The sequence below is a fragment of the Cydia splendana genome, chromosome 15, assembly GCF_910591565.1.
Source record: "Cydia splendana chromosome 15, ilCydSple1.2, whole genome shotgun sequence".
NCBI classification, from domain to species: Eukaryota; Metazoa; Arthropoda; class Insecta; order Lepidoptera; family Tortricidae; genus Cydia; species Cydia splendana.
Genome location: NC_085974.1, coordinates 18,553,667 through 18,559,531, shown reverse-complemented (window position 1 = coordinate 18,559,531; position 5,865 = coordinate 18,553,667). Strand labels below are relative to the sequence as shown.

The 5,865-nt window shown below is 44.7% G+C and overlaps 1 long non-coding RNA gene across 1 annotated transcript; it reads right to left on the bottom strand.

Annotated features, from left to right (window-relative positions):
• Positions 1-329: 329 nt before the first annotated feature.
• Positions 330-4,159, bottom strand: LOC134797813 (uncharacterized). The gene is made up of 2 exons (XR_010145111.1): positions 3,383-4,159; positions 330-581 (listed from the first exon to the last, which is right to left on the bottom strand). It is a non-coding gene; the product is annotated as an uncharacterized LOC134797813 (long non-coding RNA).
• Positions 4,160-5,865: the final 1,706 nt, after the last annotated feature.

The window sequence follows — 5,865 nt, the reverse complement described above, 5'->3', positions numbered from 1 at the left end:
ATAGTTTACAACTAGACTAAATACAAAGATTACTTAAAATAGGGTTTATAATTAACTTTGGGACGGTTTCGTTTGACTCTGTCCTGGCCGACAGTGGTAGCCGGGTTGAGTACACTTGGATCATCTGGCCCTTCTACTGGGGTGTCGTCCGACTCGGCGTCCTCGAACCGTTCCTGTGGGTCGTCGTCGGGCGGCGGCATAGGATCTGTTAATTCGGCGCCTTCTGGGCTTCGATCGGCTATTTGACCGCCTTCTCCCTCACTATTTTGCACTTCGCTGCCGGTAGTAGTACCCGTCGAGGAAATGTTTTGTTCTGATGAGAATAAATCTTCCAGAGAGATGTCATCTAGAAACGAACCGTCCTCTTTTCCCTTGTATAACATTAATTGATCTTTATGTTTTTTATGCTTATCTAAATGCTCACAATCTTTTACTAAATATACCACTTTTCCCAACTTTTCCAAAATTATACCCGTACACCATGTAAACTTATTAGTATTAAAGTTTTTTTTATATAAAACTTTATCGCCTATATTAAATTCTTGTTTATTTTTACCACTATACGCCTTACTCTGTAAACACTGTTGATTTTTTACATAATTATCCAATGACGTGTGCGAGGTGGACGCAGTCGAAGGGTTAAGTAAATCTAGGCGTGTCCGAAGTTTGCGGCCGAAAACTAATTGAGCAGGCGAGTGCCCCGTCGTGGAATGTATTGAATTCCTGTAGTCAAAAAGAAATTTTTGTAACTTATTATTACAATCTTTAATATTTCGACTATTTATTAAACAGGATTTAATTCCCTTTTTGACTATTTTCACGGAGCTCTCTGCCTGCCCATTGCTAGCCGGGTGGTACGCCGGTGACGTCACCGGTGTTATGCCGTTCAACAAACAAAAATCCTTAAACTCTTGTGACGTAAATGCGCACCCGTTGTCACTACCTATCACTTGCGGTAACCCGAACCTAGCCATGAACTCGTACAACTTTTCGCACACCGCCGACGTGTTAGTGCCGTTTTTCATATTATAGACCTCAACCCATTTACTATGAGCATCTACGATCACTAGGTAGGTGTTGCCATTAATTGGCCCCAAAAAATCTAAATGGATCCTCGTAAAAGGATCCGTAGGGAATTTCCAAGGAGCTAAAGGTGCACGACTGGGTGCCGGCCTCAACTTAATACAAGTTTCACAAGAACCTATCATTTGTTCAATCTTTTCGTCGATCTTAGGAAACCAAAATTTGGACCGAGCCTCCGCTTTGGTTTTTACTATTCCTAAGTGAGAATTATGTAACTCTGATAACGCGCGTGACTGCAAAGTCGCAGGAATTACTACCTTATGGCCTCTCATCAAACAGCCGTTTTCATATGATAACTGCAATCTACATTGGAAGTAGGGTTTTAACTTATCGTCGTTAATTTTCTTAGGCCAGCCTTTACAAACGTAACCTATCACCTTACTTAAATCTGGGTCAGCCTTTGTTTGATTACGCAACTCGTCTGTAGTTAACGGTAAGCATCCTTCGATAACAAAATTGATGTATGACGCACGATCATCTGCTATGAACGGGTCTAGTCCCTCCCCGCGCGCGCGCCCCCGCTGTGGCCCTTCGCTGTTATCGCCGTTGTCAGGTAAACAAGCTCGAGACAGATAATCTGCACTATTCATGGCACTCCGGATATACTCAATTTTATAATTATATGCGCTTAAAAAAATTGCATACCTTTGCAACCGATTAGCCGTAACTTCGGGAATGCCCTTATACGGCCCGAAAATGGAGATTAGAGGTTTATGATCGGTACGTAAAGTAAAGGGCACCGACCTCCCAAATAAATACTGATGGTAGCGTTTAACTGCGAACACGATTGCCGTGGCTTCTTTTTGAAGTTGCGAATAATTTTTTTCTGCCGCGTTAAGCGTACGCGAAGCGAATGAAATAGGCCTTTCACTGTTATCTGGCTGTATTTGACTCAAAATGGCACCAAGGCCGTGAGGTGATGCGTCAACGGTCAAAACTAGATTAGCATTTGGGTCAAAATGGGCTAAAACTTGTTCCGAGGCCAGGCTTTTTTTTATTTTTTCAAATGCTTGGTCATGCTCCTCTCTCCAACACCACTTAACCCCTTTCTTCAACAAATCATACAACGGTGAAAGTATCATGGATGCCCCTTGCACAAAATTACGGTAGTAATTTACTAAACCTAAAAATGATTGTAATTTATTTACATTGGTCGGTACAGGCGCTTCCAGGATTGCTTTCACCTTGTCGGGTGATTTGTGAAGCCCGTTTTTATCTATTATATAACCTAAGTATTGCACTTGCTCCTGAAAAAATACGCATTTTTCTTTTTGCAAAGTTAACCCTGCGTTTTCCAATCTTTTTAAAACTGCGTTTAATCTTTGCAAATGTTCCGTGTCGTCTTTACCGGTTATTAATATATCGTCCAGTAAACACAGTACTCCTTCCATACCACTAAGCAAATTATCAATCGCGCGCTGAAATATAGCCGGGGCACTAGCCAACCCAAAAACTAAGCGTGTGTAGAAAAATAAACCACGATGCGTATTTATGCAGGTAAGATGCTGGGACTCCGGCTTTAACTCAAGCTGAGTGTACGCGGAAGATAAATCTAGCTTTGAGAACGTTTGTCCTCCGTGTAATTTAGTGAACAGCTCTTTAATTGTGGGTAACGGATATTGTTCCACACACAGCTGCTTATTAATGCTGACCGAGTAATCTGCACAAATACGCATGGTGCCATTATTTTTTAACACCGGAACTATTGGAGATGCGTATTCCGAATACTCAACAGGCTTTAATACACCTAGACTTACTAAGCGGTCTATTTCTTTGTCTACTTTTCCCTTTAGAGCAAATGCTAACGGTCGCGCCTTGAAAAAAACCGGTTTCGCGTCTGGTTTAAGCTGCAACCCGACTTTGTACTTATTAAATAGGCCTAAATCATCTGAAAACACTGCCGGATAATTACTTTGCAATATTTCCAGTTTATCCCGTTTTTGCGTACAGTAATTAACTGGTGTTGTCATTTCTAAGTTAAATGCTGAAATGAAATCTCGACCTAAAATCGGCGGGCCACCATTGCGAATAATGTAAACATCAATCAGCTGTGTGCGTCCCGCGTATTCTATGGACATTGGCGCCATACCTATGGAGGCCAGGTTACCGCCGTTATATGACGCCAGATTTTTCTTAGGCGCGCAAACCGTCACTTTAGAGAAATGCTTGTTGAATAGCCGCGGCGACATCGCCGTGACCGCTGCCCCGCTATCAATTTCAAACTGTAACGGCACGCCTTGTACGGTCACCCATTCTAACATGGGTTCCCCCTTTATGGAACGAATATTAAACAACTTACCGTCGTCTCCCTCGCTCACGTCATTCGCCATAATGCACTTTACTGATTTGCACATTTTTTTTAAATGGCCTTTACCGCGGCATTTCTTGCATCGATAATTAGAAAAAACGACATTCGGCCGTCTTATGGTTTGAATAACCGCACACCGCACATTTTTCACGGGCCGAATCCTTGGTCTCGCTGGTGATCTTGAACAGCTGGTCGCTCGTCGAGGCCGTTTGTCCCGCACCCGCCGACACCTCCCGCGCGCAGCGCACCGCGTTAGCCAACTCCACCGCCTTGGTAAGCGTCAGCTCCTTGAGGTCCTGCGTGAAAACCTTGTCCCGCTCCCGTCCCGGCAGCATGCCCATCATAAATCTGTCGCGAAGAACTTCCTCTACGTTTGTGAAGTCGCAATCCGCTGACAAACCACGTAGCCTTGCCGCCCATTGGGTATGCGTCTCTCCGTTTTGTTGAACGGCCGAATAGAATTTGTACCGTTCACTAAACCCAAACACCTTTGGAACAAAGTGGTTTTCCAACAATTTTAATACATCTTCGTACGGCACTTCTTCAATCTTCTTGGGCAACGCTAAGTCCGCTGCGAGTTTGTAAGTACCGTCAATGAGTGTGCTAAGTAATATCGCTCGCCTTTGTTCGCCTCCCGCGTCTGACGTCGCATTTATTTTATTTGCCACAAACCATTGCAATAAGCGTGATTTAAACGTTTTCCATGTCTGCGAATGGTGATCAAAAGTAGACAAAATTCCGAAATGCGCACTGGTAGACATTTTTATTTTCGCGTAGGTAGATCGCCGCCAATGTTGTATTTGGGAAGGGCACGAGTGAAACAACCGATGGCTATAGACACACTGCTTTATTGCACATGTACGTACGTAGTAATGGAAGCGGGGTGGTGCGCTCACGCACACATACATAACAGATAGCATACTGAATTAGCTGTGAAGTAATACATTGAGATACTACGCCCACCCGCCATCCTGTGTACAACACCCATGGTGTCTCTCCGTCATATTTTTTTTCTTTTTTTTTACGGGTTACCCGCGACCACGAGCAGTGAAACCTGTGTCGAAACGTCGGTAAATAAAGGTAATAAAATAAATTCGTGATAGACCCGTCTATAAATGTTAGTTATAATTATAACATCTGTTATCATCACATACGACATCATTGATACGACGTTGACGATCATCGTGGTGATTGCGCGCCTTTTAGTGTCATTCTATGGAACTTGCTAACTATGTAAACAAACCGCCATATTGAAATTGTCTCTGAATGATGAATTATGACTTTTATTTAATATTAGTGCATACCTACAAACTTAATACCTAGAAACAAAATAATACCATAAGTAAAACATAATAAAATAACTAACCTAAAAACTTAAAAACTAAATCTAAAAATAAATAAAACTAATCTAAAAATAAATAATTACAAACTATCCTGCGGAATGGTGCCGTAGATGCTGGCAGCATTTCCCCGCTGTATCGCAATACTTATTCTTTGTGCGAGGAAGCTGCCAGCTCTACGATCACCAGTGGCGTCTGCTATCCTTTTGGATAAATCCTTAAATAGCGTAGACGCGTTCGGACCCCACGGGCCAAGGGTCTCGACACCGAAAGGTACGAAATCGTATTCGGGGCCGAGACCCTTATATTTGGCCTTTTTTAATTTTTCGGCCGCCTCTGCCGCCGCGCCGGCTTTTGCAGTAGTGCCGTGGAGATGAGACGGGGCTAGGGTGTCCACACAGGTGGCGTCCCACACCAGCACCCGCCCCATCTTCCACGGAACTAGTGACATTCCGTCCGGTCTCTTACCATCATCTCTTACAATGCCAGGAGGCTCGAGAAGAGCTGGTACGTTGACGCTGGCAAGAGACCGGCGGAGAATATCGTTAAGCGCGGCGTGTCTAGAGAAGCGGCCGGCGCTCCTTTGGCAGGAGAGCCCGTGGTGTCCGAGGGCGTCGACGTCAGTGCCGCAGGGGCACCTATGTGGAGCACAGACCCGGACGCCGAGTCGCAGGCAGGCCGCAACGCGCAGAGTGTGCGGCTCCAGGAAAGTGCCGGTATGCACCGACGGGAAGGCGTGCAGCCAGGCGCCGGACTCCCTGGAACCGGCTGCTAGCAGTCTGGCGCGTGCAGAACCTGTGCTGCGGCTTAGAAGACAGTCATAAATAATTTTGCATTGTATGTCGTCCCAAGCCCTTTGCGAATTTAGATTTTCGGGAAAATCCTTACCCGGGCAGGCGATGGACCAGGCGTTTTTAGACTCCGTTAAGCCAGTAATCTTATAGTTTGGAGGACAGGCCCTCAGGATTTTTCCTATGAGAGTTGCTGAACTATGAACGGAAGATAAAAACGCCGGTGTAGACACACTTGAAATTTTGCGGATCCCTAACCCACCGTGGCGAATGGGAAGGGATGCTTGGGTCCAGGACTCTTCGCTAAACTGCAAGTTCAAAATAGATTCCAAATTAGTTTTTA